The sequence below is a fragment of the Rhagoletis pomonella genome, unplaced genomic scaffold (assembly GCF_013731165.1).
Source record: "Rhagoletis pomonella isolate Grant_MI unplaced genomic scaffold, Rhpom_1.0 Rhpom_scaffold_00006, whole genome shotgun sequence".
Classification (NCBI taxonomy): Eukaryota; Metazoa; Arthropoda; class Insecta; order Diptera; family Tephritidae; genus Rhagoletis; species Rhagoletis pomonella.
The window spans coordinates 35,759,648-35,779,721 of record NW_023458560.1 but is presented as its reverse complement, the minus strand read 5'-3'; the positions used below and the strand labels follow the sequence as shown (position 1 = coordinate 35,779,721).

Here is a 20,074-nt window from a genome sequence, read left to right as displayed (position 1 = left end):
ATTTATCTTGTATAAAGAGAAAGTGATTGAGATAAAAACAATTATTTTATAATTTATTTCATACAAATTAACTAATGTCGATTTCATTTCTACCGAAAAATGCAACCTTCTCTTTGCCCTCTACGCGCAAACACTAAGAAGAGGGCGATGAGAAGGCAACATTTTTTGTAGAAACGAAAATGCCATAATTAGTAAGTAATCTGTATTATAACACTGGTCAGCAGCAATTTTGCAGTGTAACAATGGCATATGTATTCTGAAAGAAGTAATATTGTTGATAATTTTTGGATGACAAAGTTATAGTGTAGTGGAGGCATTTATATGGTTAGCTTAGAGTGAAAAGTTGCTAAGTCCATTTGTAGAAATTTTAAATGGAAGGAAAAAAGCTTTTCTAAATATTTCCTTCACGAATTGCGCAAAAGGTTCCATTGCAAATTAAAAGATTTACGACCTTTTTCATAAAAAAATAAAATAGATTTATACAGCTGCATAAAGTGACATTTTCATAAAAATTTTCGATTTATCGTTAAAACAGTTAAAGTCTTCTTTATTTTTTATGAGTTTGGGTGTTCGATTTTTTTGTGAGCTTATCGAATTTTCTCTGGCCCTTTTGGACTTAGAAAATTTGCCTTTAATTGAATATAAACGGGAAGAAATGAAACAAACACGTTAGTTAATACTTTTAGGGACGTTGCGTTTTTAATTTACCTTGCTTCCCCTATCCAAATATGAGTTTTTACAAAAAGTAGACTTGGCAACTTTTCCCCTTAAGCTAGCGATATGTTATGTAGGTCTTTCTTTGTAGGACTTTCTTTTCATTGACAACTAAACTGCCAAAAATTGTTAACTATTCACAATAATAATTAGATTAAAAAATAAAAATCCGGGAATAAAATTGTCACTGAATCGGTTTTCGATACAAGTACTTTCTTCCGATACCTATTCAGTACTCGGTTCAAAAGTATCGATACCAAAATTACTTGGTATCGGAAGAAAAGTATCGAGTATGTACTTGTATTTACTAGTATCGTTTTGTCCCTAAACCGACAACCCCGCTGCTGGAAGACATATGGAGGCCATGTCGAATATAGTATTTTAGAATCCTAGCTATTTCCTTTTTTGTTCCATAACTATGAAAACATTACGGTAAGCCAAGCATCATGCGGGCAAAAGCTGCGTAGTTTTAAACAAATAAGTGTACAAATAACAAAAGCTGCCGCCTAAGTGCTGCTTGATTGGCACAACAAATAACCAAATCAACAAATAAAAAATGTAAACAAACGAATTTTGCAACCGCATTTACAATTCGAAATCGAAATTAACTAGGTGCAGAAAAAAAGATAAAAATACTTGCTATTTACTATGTACGAAATCATTGAGCAATACACAACATAAAGAAACTCATTCAAGAAAAAATCTCAAAAATAACACACTCATACGCACTGCCATACCTTCGTATATGAGTTTGTTTGCATAATTTTTTGCCACTCAAAAATAAATTCGCCAATTCAGTGCGTACAAAAAACGCACACAAGTTGGTGCAATCGCTGTTGATCGAGCGGATAGGAGGAAGGCATTCATGACTAAATAAAACTGCGTGAAAACCAGTCGCAGCACAGCCGGCCGACTGATGGCCTCCATAGAGAGTGAACAAACAAACAGAGGCACGGTCAGATCAGACTGGTGGTCAACTATGTATATATTTGTACACTTATGCATGCATTTCAGTAGGTATGTATGCACACATGTTTTTCCAACGCATGTGCAAGCTGGCAAGCAAGCGACAATGACCGGCCTCACAAGCGCCGCACGCAACTATTTATACGCGCCAGTTGCACATTGAACTTCAAATTTTATAATTTTATTTTGCAGCCAATTTGTCAAAGCAAGCTTTTTGTTTTTTCGTATTTTCTTTTTGCTTTGTGCGCAAACGCATACAAATCAGTTGCGTGCACTTGAACTTGACCGCTGCAGCAGCAACATGTTGCATTGCGTATGCAACATTTATGTATGTATGTATTTTTGTCGCCATTGAAAATGCTGAATAAAGTATTTACGCATTGAACTAAATAACTGAACTTGTAACACTGTGACTGTTGCAAAAGTATAAAATAACAACAAAAATAAATAAAATAAAGTAAAAAAAAAAAATAATAGAAGCGTAAAACTTTGTTGCCGCCTGCGTCGTGTTGACGTGCTGTCACGTAGGCGCACCAGCGTATATGGTGGCAGGTTCTGAGCGAGAGATTTATTGCAAACGAACGTGTGCGGTGGTTAGTAATTTCGAGTGAAGCCGGCGTATTTTTTGGGCTTGGCCCACTGAACAGCCAAGTGGCGAGCCAAGCTGGGCAAGCTGTAATGCGTTGCAAATTGCTTGCCGCCAGCCAGCCAGCCAGCCAGCCAGCTAGTGTTGGCAGTACGATCGGTTTGCACATATAAAATGCTGTACATAGCGAAGTGCATATGTATTTACATACATACATTATTACAATCGTAAGTGTTGGCAAAGCCGCATAGTGGCCGCGAGTGTGCAAAACTTTGCGTTATAATCGATTGCTTGCCCGCAAATATGGCTATCACAAGTAAATATTTGCAATAAATGCATTTGCAAGTACATGCATATACAACCAGCGTCAAAAATATGAATAGCCTGACGTTTCTTTATTTATATTTTACTATCTAAACTTTTTTTTATACCCGAGCGCACTTACGCACAGGGTATTATAACTTTGGTCGCATAACGGTTGTTTGTAACAGCCAAAACGAATCGAGTTAGATATAGACAAATGCATACATAAATGATCAGAATGAAAAGAGAAATCGATTAAGCGGTGACTGTCTGTCTGTCCGTCTGTCCGTGTACACGATAACTCGAGCAAAAATTGACATATCTCAACGAAATTTGGTATATATGTAGGTTGCCCTTTATCCAAGGTAGGTTGCCATTGAAAAGGGGAGAAATCGGACTTTAAGCACGCCCCCTTTTCATATACATAATTGTATTTTCGAAAAATGCAACAACTATGATATTTCAGTAAATATTGGATCGAAATTGTTGAAAATTAGTATGTGGAGTAGAATTTTAGTAAAAAATAATATTATTACGAAATTTTTGGAAAATGGGGTGTGACTTATGATTAAATACTGTATCTTAGTACACTCAGAAAAAAATTCCTTGATGCTAGGAAAAAAGTATATTATTCTAAGGAAATATCACCTTGAAATGGCTCCCGTGAAAGGAATAAGTATGTCATTTTGCTCGCGGTGCTGAATCAGTGGCGATGGCCGACAGAGCAAAGCTCTGGAGTGCAAATTTGTTGGTATTTCTTAAATTTTCCCGAGTTCTATATGAAATTTAAAAATGATTCTGCTGGTATTTGCTGTTAACATATATTATTATAAAAAAAATAAGAAAAATTTGGTATGGAAAATATAAATAAAGAAAATTGTCAAAGCGTCAGGGAATTTATATTTTTGACGCTGACTGTATATGTACATATGTACATACAAGTATATATATCGGCGTGCATGAGTTTTTTTTTTATTGCATTACCAGTGGGTACTTCTGTTCTGCTGCGGTTGTGTTTGACAGTTTTATTACAATTGTTATCATGTTTGTAATTACGTTGGCTGCATATTACGCATGGCTTTACCATTTTTGCTCAAGGAAATATGCACAATACAAACATTCTAGGGCGTGGCAGTTAATGGTTGCATATGTATTTAAAAATAAATTATGGAATTTTTTAATTGAATTGAATTGTATTGAATTTAGTTTTGTAATAAGCGGATTCCAATGGCAAATAGAGCAGGAAAAGCGTTCATGCGTTATGGAATTCCTATTTTATAATACAACACTAATAGTGTAGGGGATATGAAAGAGTTTAATCAAAATGATCATGACGTAGTAATAACAACTTAGCGCCGTTGATAAATATATACTGGTTTTTATGCCATTGTAACATTGTAAAAAGCAATAATGGCATAGGTAAAGAACCAGTAAACAAACACTTAGCTACGTAGGTTAGATTAACTTACGTACGTTAGAATTGTTGGAGAGGAAACTACCTACATACATATGTCTCTTTTTTGGCGTAGTAATAATTACCAGGAGTGCAATAGACTATAACCGTTGTGCTGGATTTGCAGGCAGTTACAGTTGCACGGCTATACTCAATCCCGAATCTTGCGCCCATCTGCGAGATGCGATAACCAATCCGAGTGGAGCTTTGGGTCACGGCATAAAAAGAGGGAGCGTCGGTGGAGCCACTCCGACCTACACGGTTCAAGAGCCCAATGAAGTCTGCAGCGTCTCTTCGCCAGTACGTGCGGCTGCAAGCGGGCGTTTGTCTTAGAGCAAGTGGCTCGCTATATAAACGTGTATTTGGTTGCGAAACCACCCTCGTACCAGCAGTGGGTTGTGCGCTGGGTTTGGGACCCGCCACGCAAAAACCACTTCTAGTGTAGAAACAAAATGAAGCCTCGGATGAGACCCACTCTTTCGATGAGGACCACGGCAAACGTTTAAAGGACTAAGATTTGAGGGCATGGACCTGGAATGTCCGGCCCTCAATGGGGAAATTGCCTCTGCCGATTGGTTGAGATGTCCTCGTAAGGACAAAAGAAATGCGTCGGACGGGGCAAGGCAAAAAAATGCCTGGGACCTTGCGAGAAGGAGGAGAGACTCAGTCTCCAGTGGACGAGCGTCTCGCCACAATCCGCATCATAACAAGATTCTTCGACACATCGCTGATTTGCGCCCACGCCTCGACGCAATAGAAGGCCGAAGTGTCTAAGGATAGCTTCTATGAGCGCTTAGAGCGCACGTACGGGTGCTGTCACCGATATGATATCATAATCGTGGTAGCCTCCACGACGATACTTCCGACAACGGACTGAGGTTGATCGAATTTGCCGGGCTCGAAACATGGTAAATACTACAGTACGTGGCTGTCTCCAGATCGAAAACGCGAAACCAAGTCGATAGACGGAAGGCACGCTTTTAGTGTTTTGGACGTACGTAAACTACGAGTACCAAATATCGACTCGGAAAGATATTTATCTACTTGCAGCCAAGTTACGCACCCGCCTCTGTGCAGCAAAAAATTTGCGCCCAAAAATGCAAGAAAAGCGTAATGTAGAATTGCTGCATACACAACAGACAGCCAATGCATTCTCTAGAGAGAGACCTAGAGGGAAAACGGCCGAAAATTTTACCAGAAAGTTAATCGACTTACGGAAGGTTTTAAGACCAAGGCGACTCCTGGAAGAACCACAACGGCGACCTAGTGACTGATGTCCAGAACGTACTTAAATTATCGAGGGAACACTTTTCCACCGTACGGATGGTAGCAGCACTGAGAGCTCTGTAGAAGACGAACCCGAGCCCCCAGTCGATGATGACGGTGTCAATGTTCCACCACCTGACTATGACGAGGTACGAATAGCAATAGCGCGGTTGAAAAACAACAAAGCTGCTGGAGCTGACAGCCTGCCAGCTGAGCTATTCAACTAAGGAGTTGATAAGGTACATGCATCAACTCCTACGCAGAGTATGGTCAGGTGAGCGCATGCCCGACGACTGGAATGTAAGTGTGGTCTGCTCAATCTGCAAGAAAGGCGACCTCGGCATTCGCGCCAACTACCACGTGATCAGCTTTCTAAGCATAGGTTACAAAGTCTTAACGATCGTATTGTGTGAAATACTGAAGCCCACCGCAAACGAACTGATTGGGGCTTATCAGTGTAGCTTTAGACCTGGAAAATCCACCATAGACCAGATTCACAATAGGCCAAATGTTGGAAAAGACCCGCGAGAAAAGGATCGACACTCGCTCTCTATTTGTCGACTTCAAAGTCGCTTTTGACAGCACTAAAAGAAGTTGCCTATGCGCCGCGATGTCTGAATTTTGCATCCGCGCGAAGCTGATACGGTTGTTTAAATTTGCGTTGAGCAATACCACCAGAAAGACCTATCCGAGCCGTTTGCTCTCGGTATCGGCAAAATTTACGGCAACCCAGCAAACAATTTTAAACTACTCCTTACGTAACCTAGCAGAGAATCTGTAGTCGATTCTTTTGTGTAAAAATGCTCATTATTCAGGGCTATTTTTGGAACATTTTGGGTCGAGTTCATGACTAATTTAGGGCCATTTCGGGACTTGGAATCATTTCGCGACCTGTTCAGGGCTATTTTAGGATGATTTCGCGACCGTTTTGGGTCCTGTTCATTGTTTCGGGACTAGTTCAGGATTATTCTGGCACTACTTCGAATTCATTTCGGGACTGGTTCAGGACCATTTCGGCATAGTTCATGGCTATTTCAAGCCCGCTTCACTGTAGTGTACTCGTTCCGCCTAAATGAAAAAAATTTAATCAAATGAATTGGGAGTTCACAAGGTTTTGTATACTGTCGTATTGTTGTATGTCGTAAATTATAATCGCCTAAAACTATATTTAAGGGATCTGAAAGCCACCATAAAAGTTATAGTTAGCCTTTAAAAATTTTACCACATACGACAAACGACACTAACGACACCTTGTGAGCCACCCAAATGTTTAATTTCTACCCTAATCGATTTATGTACATATGTATATAACTGAATCGCCTAATGCTTTGTCAAGCTATACGTAGATGTTCACTCATAAAATTCCATGAGTACCTGGTACTCACGCCTTTATTGCAGGTCTTTGGTGCTACAGACTTTGGCAAACTTATAGCGCTTTCTTTTCTCGAAATCATGTTGCGTTTATTCTGCCCTGCGCCAGAACTCTCAAGTTTTCGTGTTCTTTTCTTAGCATCTTTGCTTGCATATTGCGTGCTCTTTCTTTGGAATGTTGCACTCTGATAATGTTGCCATATAAGAAGGTGACATTTTTATCGAGAAAAGAAATCGTCATTAGTCATGAAGCGATACTCAGTGGAATAACGTGTAAACAGATCCAATCGTTGATGCCGGTTTTTCAAAAATAAAAATAATCATGACTGATGAAGCATATTTTCACCTAAATGGAAAACTGCACACAATTCAAGAAAAAACTACTAACTATGTACCCACAACGACTCACGGTTTGGTGTGGTTTTTAGGCTGGCGAAGTCATCGGACTGTACCTATTCGCAAATGATGCCAGTAACGCTGTTACGGTGAACGTTATCGTGACATGATCACACACGTTAAATGGTCTGAATTAGATGACATGGACTTGGAAAATATGCGGTCTCAATAGGACGGTGGCACATGCCACACAGCGCCCGAACCAATGGCACTATGCGGTCTTATTGAACCATACATACAAATTAAAGCCCTCAATTCTTAAGCTCGTAAGTTTCCGACAGTATTGGCTTCATGTAAGCTCATTCTGGCTATTAAGAAAAAATTTAAATAATCTTATTGAGATGTAAAATCGGCAATATTATAGATTTTTAGAGTAATACACACATTTGGGCATAATTGAGCTCCTATGCATGTGCGTATCATTGATATTACGGATACATGCATATGTATGTAGGAATGCGCAAAACGGCCTTCACTTGTATTAAGTTATTAGATATATGTATGAATGCAAGCATTAGGTTCCTATGCGGTTATTGCTCAATTGCCCCTAAACGCCTGACCTCGTTGCAGTACTGACTATTAATAATAAAATACTTTTGCATATTTCTTGGAAAGGCACCAAAACAAAAGAAAGAAAGAACATAAACAAAGGCACTCGACAGTCTACAGTCGACACCAACGCAAAGGAAAATAATACACTTAGCGAAAATTCTTAAAACAAATATGGTATGGCTTCAGCAATGGTGCTAACTGGGCGTCGACAATTTTGAGAGGCAAAGTCACGGTGGACACCAAATGGTCGCTGAATATATTTGTTTGCCGACATAATATGTGTATATAACAGTAACAGTTTTCCATTGAATGCAGTTGAAGTTGCAACTTGGTAAAGCACAGGAAACCCCACGAACTCAATCACTTTGCCGTCAATCGACAATTTTGAAGTTGGCATAGTGGCAAAGTGACGCTGAGTGTTGCAGAATTACCTTGATCACAAATTTTTGAAATGCATACCTACCTACATATGTAGGTAAATATTTAGATAAGTATGTATTTATGAACACATGTGCATTTAAATAAAATGCAAAATCCGATTTGGTTGAAATTAGAATATGTAACAGCAACTTAACGGTCAACTAATAAATATGTACCTACGTATTATGTATGTTTGTATGAAAGTGTGTTCCAGCTGCCAGCCTACAATCTTTTCATGATTCCGGTTCACTAGACATTAGGCGATTTTGCACAAATTCCGTAGAGAGACACCCATGTTTGAATGTAAACTGATTTTTCTATTATTAGGTATTTCATTTAAATCGCTTGACATGCATTACAATTGAATTGGTTCATAGGAAATATGTCAGCGTAATTAGCGTGAAAAGCTGTTGCTGTAATCACTGTGTCAACCATGATTTATTGCTACAATATGCAGTCGACAAATAAACAGCGTAAAAGTGTCTTTATCGATAAAATTTAACATGCAGAACGTTTGGCGTTTGTTCGCACTCACCGGATTATCAATGCAAATGATCGCAATGCTTGTAAATGCAACACCTGAAGGAAGTAATGCATGAGGCAATGAATGTTGTAAAAACGGATTCACATACATATATACCTTTGCCTTACTCTGGGTTGGAGCGAGCCGAAGGCGAAATTTTATTATGCGCAACTAATTTGATATTTGGCGGAACAATGAGGACTGGGCAAATAGTTTTTATTGTGCTTACACCTCTTAGCTCTCGGTATGGGTAAAGTTTGCATTAACCTAGCAGAACATTCGTAGCTGCTTCCTGCGTAAGCCAGCAGAAAAGCTGTGACTGCTTCTTGCTTGTACCAATGAACATTTCTGGACTAGTTCTTGGCTATTTTAGTACCATTTGGGGACTAGTTAGCGTCTATTTCAGGCACATTTAGGGACAATTTCGGCATAATTTCGGTACCGCTTCGGAACCAATTCGGGACTAGTTCTGGCCCCACTTTGGGATGTGTTCAGGATCATTTCGAGACTACATCTTGGCTATTTTGGGACTAGGTTATGACTTTTTCAGGCATATTTTGGGACGAGTTCGGAATTATTTCGGGTCTAGTTCTGGACTATTTCGAAGGTAGGTCAAGACTATTTCAGGAACATTTCGGAACTAGGTCAGAACCATTTTGGGCCTATTTCAGGAATTTTTTAGGCCCCTTTTATGACTAGTTAGGGATAATTTTCGGACCACGAAGTGGCATTTAGGGACCGTTTTAAGACTTGTTCGAGATAATTTCGGGATAAGTTTAGGACTTTTCAGGACCATTTCATAGCAATTTCAGCAGAATTCCGGAACTAGTTCACGACTGTTTGGGACTAGTTCAGGAACAATGCGGGACAAGTTAGTGATCATTTTGGGACTAGCTCGGCGTCGAGATTATTTCGTTACAAGTTAACGACTTTTTCAGAGCCACTTCAGAACAATTTGGGACTAGTTCGGGGTAGTCCTGAACTATTCAGGGTCCATCCTAATTATCTAATATTTTTGAGAAGAAGTGGAAAAATACCAAATATGGAAGCAAACAAAAATGGACGCTAGCAAAGAAAAGAGGTTTGTAAGTGTATTTTTAATAAAATATTAGGGTTAAACATATTTAAATTGCTTTATTTAACAGAAAAAAGTGATCACAGTAGCAAAGAGAAGAAATGTTGCTTTTCCTTGAGTTGTAAGAAAAAAACAAGTATAAAAAATTTCACAGCTAATAACCGCCTAATGTTTTGCCAAGCTCTACACAGATGTTTTCACATCAAATTCCATGGGCACCTGGTATTAGTATTTGGTATGTAGTATTTATAATTTAGTACGTATTTTTTTATCAGTATTTAGTACTTTACGCTTAAGACCTAGTAACTAGTACTTGATATTTAGTATTCAGAATTTTGTATTATTATTTAATATCTACTAATTTGCATTTCGCACCACCTTAGCAAACCAAAAATGTTATTTTATTTTCTCTTTTGTTTCCTTATTTTCTAAACTACTTTGATTCATGTTTGACTTCTGTAAATAGTTACATTCTCATTAATATCCTTAACAAGTTTTTTAATTGCCGCTGGTTTCAGCAAATGGTTCCGCCTACGCTTATTGCGAATCGTTAAACATGATCGATTTTTTAATTGAATTAACCACAAAACTCACCTCAGGTCTTACAGGCATCGGCTACACGACGGATATAACGAAAAGCTAATCTTATGATTCAACAGTCACTTTGCGGCAGTTTTTATCTTTATTTAGTTATAGGGACACACATGGTATCGCACATATACTTACGTATATAAGATTTCATAGGTGCACATGCACATATCTTTTTACATATACGACAATACAGTAAATGTGGGCGTTATGCCATGATATACATATGTACATACAAGTTTTTTTTTTGCCAAAAATGTGACGTATTTATATATTTTTGAACATATACATACATAATAATTCAATCATTAGATACAAAATTTGAACTACTTTTGTTCTAAGCTATTATTATTGTTCATTAAATAACTATGGCTTTAGTAGTGACACTATTCGTTGCAACTGACTGTACTATTATTAATAGTTTTATACAGTATTTGACGCTGACTTTTAGTTTATTGTCTACTCTGATATTTTGGCTTTTAAATCTTAAATTTTGGCATTTACAACTGGCCGCAATACACCTTAAATTCCATTCTTGTAACGCAAATTGAACACATACCCGTATATAACTTGATATGTACATCGGCATATGTACTTATGTACATGTGTAAGTATATGTTCACGAATATGAATATAACAACATAGTTTAGGAGCTTAAATTCAATTTCAGCAAGAGTTGGCTATTTCTCTTAACTTATTATAATCTAAATATAAACATACATATATACTATAAATCGTGGCTGTTATTTAACTAGAAACTTTCAATAAAACGAGACGAATAAAAAAATGTACGAATGCGGTATGGCGATTGAAAGAGGAAGAGATATAGAATATTGTACCGCCGGCCGTTTTGCTCCTTAAAGTCACACATATTTTTACGTTGTATTGAAGTCTTTCTAATTTGGTCTGAAGTTGATCTATTGATTTATTCTTTAAGGGCTTAAAGTAAAATGTAATGGCGCATAATTTTATGGAACATTTCAACCCACTGTTACTCGCCCGTGGTTGTCATTTTGATCATTGTTTGGGTTCTGTCGACTTCTTCTCTTCTACTGGTGACAAATGTGGGTATCCCATATCTCCAATCAAGAGAACAAAATGTATACTAATTGATTGTGCTATCCATATGGGGTTTATGTGTTTTGTGAATTTGCATCACAGCCTTCTATAATAAGGCCCATACCATTTGACTCCATTTGATTTTGATTTGATTTGACCATTTGATTTGATGAGAGTTGCAGAGCAATTTGCTCAGTCGGTGGGCCACAGACTCCTACACACCCTCCTGGATCGTAGGTATTTTCACCTACTATTTTCCTAGTTTTTCCAGTGCTTAGATATGCAATCCTTAAAACTCTTCTGCCACTGAGGTATTCACAGCCGAACCGTTTCTGGCTAGCTCGTCGGCATCTCGTTGCCATAATTGCTGCATTGCCCCGGAACCCAGGTCAGTGCAACGACATGCCTAACAGCTCAAGCAGTAACGTACTCTCTGCATTGTTTTACTGTGCCGAAGGTGATACTTGCAGAGCGTGGTATCTTAATCGCCGTATGTCTATCAGAAAAGATAACAATTATTTCGCACGCCTATTTTATGGCAAAGACACTGGCTGTATTCGGTAGTCGTATAGACTTTTTAATTTGGATGTCGGTTAAACAAATCCCCGCCCTACGCCACAATCTCTTTGTGGGCCATTCGTAAAGATGGATGCTACGAGACGTTCAGTAAAAACAGCATATTTCCACATCTTTCTTGATGGAAATATTATGTCTAAGATGGAAATATTAAGTCTTGCAAGAATAGAATGCAAAATAGGCCTTTTTAACTCGGTGTTCTGCGCGAAGCATGGTAGAAACACAGCTTACCAGGAAATTATCAATCCCCAGAATTCTGAGTGACTGCTCTATTGTCTCTAGGCTAAGGTTGTTGAACGCTCCTTCCAAGGAAAGCCGCCAACGCATACGGTTTATTTTCCAGCGAAGACCCTTCCGTATGTATAACCTCATGGACCGCAGATGCTGTGAAGCGCCCTTATAGGTAAGCATGTTGTGCCGTAGACAATTCTCCGTTGCCCAGATTTGAACGAACGTGCATTTCCAGTAGTCTTATGTAGTCAGTATGCTTTCAAAATACTCTATAGCCATAGAATAATGGTCCTGATTAAGGTTGTAGCCTGAAAAATGGGTACGAAGAGGAAGTTATAGTGTCGGCTTTGGACTGTTCGTACATCCTCCATCTTCCTTTTTCAGGAAGGAAGGATTGCTGTGATCCTTGTTTGGAAACATACCCTCCCTGGAGGGTTATTTTGTTTATGCTATAGAAGAGCAGAAATCCCTCCACGATTCCTGATTTTGTCTGCCAATTGCTTTTATGTAAATTCTTAAACAGTTCTTACAAGGGTTCCAATTACCCTTGAAATAGCTTAAGTGGAAAGCCTTTTGAGACGCATTGCTGAGGTTCGAGATTGCCGATCTCATATTATTTACGAATTTGTTGCATTTTGGTTTCCATGTCATCCAAAGTTGTTAAGTTACTAGACTTTCGTCCCTCAAGTTTATTATTGACCACATCGCGAAAATAGAATTTGACTAGCAAATATATGTATGTAACAACAACAGAAACATATATAGTAAAGCGAACATACATACATATGCATGTATGTGGATCGTACTACAAATTTACAGTTGGAGCAAAAAGTCATCAGCGATAAGAGGATGTACGAGCAAACAAATTGCCACACGCCCCCCCAAACAAAATGACTAAAGAACGAGGTGGAATGATATTGCGTCGTTATGCAGCAAAAATCTAATAAAAATAACTAGAGGAGATTAATAATCGAATCATATGAAAAATTGGTGCAGTAAATCGAGCTGTTGGCGATAAAGTTTGCAGCAATAAAAAAATGCTAAATAAAAAACAAATAAAAAAAGTTGATTGGAAGATAAAGAAAAAGTTGAATAGCCGTTCTTTGTTATTAACTGTACACAAAACAAAAAAAAAATGCTTATAGAAATGATAGTAGATGCAACACCTATAACTATTTTTTGTTGCTGATTGAACATTGATTCTATATTTTTCTTTCATAAAAACTTATACACATCTAATAGCATCGGCATTTGTGGCTGAAATACTTTTATGCCTGAGTATGCACATTCACATTTGCTTTACATACATACCACTTTTATACATATACATATACATAATTAGTTATGCATAGTCATAAATACACCTACAAAAGCAGCCACCCCTGCCCGTTTTATGCCACTGATTTGCACCAACTTGAATTGTGTGCAGTGCAAATGTTGTAATTGCTTTTGATTATCTGTTGTGCTGACCAATTAACTGAGATAATTAGGAGCGCAATTATGGAAGGAGTTTTTTCTTTTTTTTTTTGCTTCCTTTGATACAGTTTTATGTCACATTTTTTGTTTAGAATTTTGATTGGCATACTAATGGGCGACCATTTTTTTTAGTTTCTTTTTAGTTTCTTTTTTGCCTCTTTTGCCGCTGCCTTGGCTTTGCGCAGTCCACGGAGTTGAGTTAAATTTTGCATTGTCGAGAGTCCCTTCACCTAGTTCAGAAATATTATGCGGTAGGAGCATTTGAAGGGGCAGAGGAGGTTGACAAAGTAATTTAGAGTGTAAATGGTGGCTGGCCTCTGCTAAAAATAATTTTATGATTTATTTAGTTATACTTATAGTAATTGTAGTTGCACTTGAACACTTGGGTGATAAACAACCAGTTGGAAGTGAGTTACAAGTGTGATATTGTGCTTTCAGGAAACACTTGTAAAAATCCATGATAGCAAACTACGTTTTTAGGGTGCCTCACCAAAAAAAAAGCACCAGTTTTTTTACTGGTATTGTAAGATATATTATATTTAAAAACGTTCGCCAAAATATTTCGAAAAAATATTGGACCGATTTAAAAGACCTCCAAAAATCGAGTTTTTTTAATAAATAAAATTAGTTTTTAAAAGTATTTGTTTTTTTTGCAAAAAAAACCTCTTCAGATGATAGCGGTGTTTAAGCTTAAAAGTTCTGCCTAAAAATGTTTAAACATTTCATCAATGGAATCGAAATAATGAGATTTCTGAAGGTATTTTTAAATCGGTGCAGCCCACTTAAAAATTAGTTTTTTTTTTCGAAAAATTATGCTAAAAGTAGTAAAATATTTATAATTCCGATGGGAAAACAGTACCGATTTTTTTTTTGTATGCAGTGTGATGCACCCTAATGTATTTATGTACAAGCTTGTTGCTTGTCGATTTTGCTCTCAATAGATTAGTGTGTCCATAAATTTAATGGTATGAGGAATCCGGATGTGTATTTATATTTATTTATTTCTTAGCCTCGATCGCTAATCAATGTTCAAATACTTTGCCTGTATTTAAGAACACAAGGACCAAATCAAACTTATGTGTGTAGAAGCAGAACTGATTGATATTTCGGTGTCAATGCAATTAATTGAGATAGGCGGAAACGAGGATTTTTATGCTATCTTCATAAAAAGTTTATCAGGTTAGGGCTATATTTGCCCCTGGCCTATCAAAGCCTTGGTGGAAAAGATGGAATTTTCGCAGCTCGTGTTCTGTTCAATGCATTTCATACGTAGGGATCCGTACCGCAAATGGAAGAGAGCAATGGCGGGGCACTTCCTCACGGTAGTTGCGAAATTAATATATATATATATATATTCAACTAAAGTTATGAAAAGGATTGTAGATCGGCATTTAACAGACTTTTTTCATACGGGACAGGCTTTGCATAAGGCTCAATCTACCTATTTACTAGAAGGGTCAACCATCCACGCTTTTCACAGGCCCACACGGATAAATTTAAGTCTAAGTAAGTTACGAAATTCACATTTTCCAAACACATACATAGATAGATATATAAATTAAAAAGGAATGCATCGCGACCCTCCCAATGGTTCGGCAAGGTGGGTATATTGCGCACGGCAAGTGCGGTAGAAGGTTAAAAATGGTAGTTTTGAAGTTTCTTCACTTAATGCAGTGCATCTTACGAGTACTATTTGCATATAATTTTATAAATACCTTTTGGAAAGCTCAGTATGTAGGCTTTCACAACATGTACAAACATTTGGAGTTTTTTCACAGAAAGACCTTCAATCAGCACCGTTGAATAATAGACAAAATTAATCTGGAATATTGGGTGGTATGCATAAAATATAAGCAAATAGTTTATCTTAAAAATTCAGACCTTTTACTCGATTTGTTCAAATATATTTAAGTGAAAGGTATGGAATTTTAAGAAAAAGCAATAGATTAGTTTATATGCATACGGCCCATTGCTTCTAAAAACAGATAGGAAATTAAATTCAAATATAAATCAGTGTATTTAATAGGTAAATTACAATTGAGTCAAAAGTTATTATTGGTTACAATTTTATGCAAACTTTCGGTTTCAGACGTTCCAGTACTGCTACTTTAGGTGGCATCTGGAAAATAGTTGTCATCTTCCGTATCGTCAGAATTTATCGGCTTCTGGAAGCTCAGTATGGTTGGAGAAATTTCTATTTTAGTTTTTAGAGGTAGCTCACGAAACAAGCTTATAAAAGGATCTGACGTAATAAGCATCATATTGAGCAAATCTGTGTTTGTATTAACTCGGGAAGATTTTCGCATGTGGAATGTTCTAAAACGTCTACAGTATTTATTTCTGGCTTCTTGCGGCTACTGTTCCAAGGAGAGAGGAAATTGGCCAATTTTTTTGATCTCGGTCCCAACCCAAAATCGACAGTTGTGCCAAAGAAGAGGAAAAAAATTGCCTTCTCATTTTTAATGATTTTTTTTTTTTTTATGTTACATAACAACCCACAATTCACTCAAGGACGACTTACAAACCTCACACAAATTCCAATCACACAATCATTAGGATGCGCTATAATTAATAGTAGTTCTTTACGATTCCCTCATTGTTTATGCAGAATATGAAATGCTAATTTGCTAAATTTTTTCTAAGTGGCTTCACGCTATAAATAAATAATCCCATATGTACTTTGTGTAATAACAAATTTACAGTTTAAGCACTCGACCACTGTTTTTACGAATGCTAAAAACTGATTGAGATTTAAACACTGCGAAAAAAATAATAGTAAAAAAAATATAAAGCGAATGAATGAATCTGATCGAATGCAATGAGTTTTTTTACATGTTATGCCACTTTGTGCATTTGTATGTATGTATGTATGTGAGTGTGTGCATGCTTTTACATACAGACATGAATGTATCAGTGGCAAAAATTGGGTGTGTTTTTGTGTGATTTTTTTTTTATTTAATATGCGATGTTGACTTCATTTTTTGTGGGAAATAACAACACTTTTTATTTAGCTTGAATTTGGAGTTGTTAGGTTTTGCCGCTATTTTTGCCGCGTTTTTATTGCTTTGTTATTTTTTCATGCGCAAAATTCTTCGTTTTTCTTTGAAAATCAGCTTGTTTATTGTTTACATTTTTATGCAATTGGTGCAATGATACCACAAATCGAAGGTGTATAGTAGCTGCAGCTAATGGTTATAGAGGGGGAGAGTGATGGTATTTATTTGTATTGAAGTAGGTATTGGTCAGCCAGCTGGCGTTCATCAGTGAGGTGAGTTAATATGTACATAAATAGCAATATATGTACAGATGTACATATGTATGTATTTATATTAGTGTATGTATCTACCATACATTCATTGGATGTGGCTTACAGGGCAATTCTGGTAACTGTATGGCAAAAGTCTTTGGAAAGGCAACTATCTTGAAAATCTTTTCTGCCTCTCGAAAGGCTACTTGAAAGATCTGCTAATGAGAAGCTCTTAGTCGTAATCAGTTTGTCTTTTTGCAAAAGTTTCTTGAAAATTTCATTAAAAAGAAAAAAAAATATATCCTTGTTTCTAAAGCAATAAAAATTAAACTAATTAATTGTTGAACAAAAATTTTAATTTAAAACACAAATAAATTAAAAACGAAGAAGTAAATGTATTAAAACAAAATAAATGAAAACAAAAACGAATTATTCCTTTTTTAAACAATATTAACCAAAAGATAGAAGATAATTAAAGTAAAAAACAAAAAATTGTAATTAAAAAAAAAAAAAATAATAAAAGTTAAAAGAAAATCAAATAAAAATGAATTAAGTTAATATGTAAAATAGGTGGGTAAAAATTAAAATAAATAAAAAATAATATTTGCTCTTCTTTTCAAAACAATAAAAAATAAAAATTAAAAGACAAATAAATATAAAAAATAATTAAATAAAAAATGAAAAAATAAATCAAATATATTTCTATAAATTTAATGAAAATGCAAAATATGTAGGTATATTGTTCAATAAAAAACGAAAAATTAAAAGACAATTAAATCAAAAAGTGAGGAATAAGTAAATTAGGAAGGAAAAATAAATATATTGTTCTTTTTAAAACGAAAAATCTAAATATAAAAAAATATAGAATTTACTGCTACTTCTTCTTCCATGTTGTGCAAAAATCTCCTAACTGTATAGATTGCCAGTATCTTACTAGAACAAAATATGCATTAAGTTTTACTATGCGAGTGTATCGACTGCTGAGTGGAAGATCAACAAATCTAAGCAGCCAGTTCAAAAACGATCTTTCTCAAAAAACTTTTCAAGAAAGCTCTATTTCAGAATTTGGTTGAAGAACGCCCTATTCCAGATTTCGTTTAAAAAACGCCCTATCTCAGCACATTTTCAAATGAGATAGGGCGATTTTTAACCGAATATTAGATTTCTTTAACCAAATTCTGAGATAGGGTGTTTTTCAATAAAATTCTGAAATAGATTGTTCTTGAAAATTTGTTTTGAGATAGCGCGTTTATCGAAATGGCTGCCGAGATGGGTCCATCTTCCACTCAGCAGTCGATATGCAAATTCAAAACTTCAAAGTAGTTTTTCTCGAGTTTTGCTTTTGAGATTTATGACGCCATTATTCTCTTTTTAAAACAATAAAAACTGAAAAAAAAGGAAGGCCAATTAAAAAAAATAAAACAAATAAAATTAAAAAAATAAAAATAAAAAAATCTAAACATTAAATGAGATTAAAAAATAAAATAATTTTCTTTTTAAAACAATAAAACCAAAAAATGTAAAAAAAACTTAAAGGAAGTTTGATTAAAAGAATAAATTATTAAATAAATTCTCCGAGTCTGAATGCAATAAAAACAAAAAATCTTTTGAAAACAGAAAAAAATAGAAAAAATGCCGCTGCCCGACAATTCGAATCTCGAATCTCTCGGAGGGTACGCCAGTGCTTTATTCAGCCATTGCGACTGTTGTACACAAACTGCGACTGTTGGAACAAATATTCACATTAGGGTGGTCCTTAAATGAAGGAAGCAAATTTTTACATCAGATTTCGTAAGCCTCAACCCCTACGTCGATGATATAGTCGAAGATATCACATATAAATTTTGGTCCCGAGGGGGGTTCCTCTATGGAGACTAAAAAATTAAAATAATTTTTTTTATCTAATAGCCAAAATCGATACTATCATAGTCGAAAATATCACATATAAATTTTGATCCCGATTGAAGTCGGGAAGTCGGTTAAGGCGTGTCGCGCAGGGGTAAAGTTCAGATTACCCTATAAAGATTTTGGAAGTAACGATTTTGAGTATTAAATGAATTGTTTGTTTTTTTTTTTGAGTCCATAGAGGCATCTGGCCTTTGACCTCTTGGCGACACGCCTTAATCTTCGACTATGGTAGTATTGATTTTGAGTATTAGATGAAAAAAATAATAATTTAATTTTTTGAGTCTCTCTAGAGCAATCTGTGTTTTGCACTCTGTGTGACACGCCGTAACCGTATCCAATCGTAACCAAAATGTACATATATGTGATATCTGTGACCGTAGTAAGTATTACCAATTAAGTATGTGAGAATGACAAAAATCGGTAATGTGATTTTAATTTTATTTAATTAAAAGCATATATATGTCTTTTTTAAACAATAAAAGTTAAAAATTTAATGAAAATTAAATTGAAAAGGGAAAAAATAAAAAAAGGAAATAAATTCCGGGCTGCCGAAAGATTCTCCACCTTGGACCTCTCGAATGGCATGCCAATGCTTTGCTTACTCGGCCATTGCAACTGAGATTTTACCATTACAAGTTGGCAAGGAAGCTTTTTTATGTAAGACTTTCGGTCAGAATAACCAATATATTTCGAGCTATCGTTGCCTACTCTCTTTCAATTGTCTAACAAAAGACTTGCAACTAACTTAGTTAGAATTGCCCCGTAACTGATACCGTGGCGGCTTGCTGTTTGATTAAGAGTCATACTGACAGGTAACTTGCATGCATACCTACATACATACGTACCTGTTTAGAGTTCTTTTGAACCTTGCCACGCACGCACACACACACAACACGCCACACTTACTTACCACCCATTAGTGGAGCATGCAATTGGCAGTCAAGCATTTTGCTAAACTTAAATTTGGTCAGTGAGATATTTTCGTATCGATTGTGGAGTTAACTGCACAGTTTGTGGAGTAGAGCAACGCAGCAAAGCTATTTTCAGGTTCGAAAAAGCGCTGTTTGTTGCGGTGTTGATGGTTGGTGGCCACTGCCGGCAGTGAAAGGTTATTTTGGATTTTGTGTGTGCGCAGGTAAATATGTAGTTGGGTGGGTGAGCAGGGCGGTGGCTGACAGGCGTGTAAATACACCAACACCAAGTATATATGTATTACTCTAGTTCTGTTGCACTTATGCAGCGCTACTCATAATATTGTTATTACGATTGCGGCTGTTGTTGTTATTTTTGCACCGGCTTGTAAGCATTTTAGAAGCATTTTTTTTGTTTTGAGTTGGTTACAAGACAAGTTTCGTTACAATTTG

General features: G+C 36.3%; 1 protein-coding gene across 1 annotated transcript in view; it reads left to right on the top strand.

Annotated features, from left to right (window-relative positions):
* The window catches only part of LOC118740651 (golgin subfamily A member 6-like protein 22), a gene marked incomplete at its 5' end in the record, with an annotated part of 500,945 nt that overhangs the window by 74,472 nt on the left and 406,399 nt on the right, over positions 1-20,074 (top strand).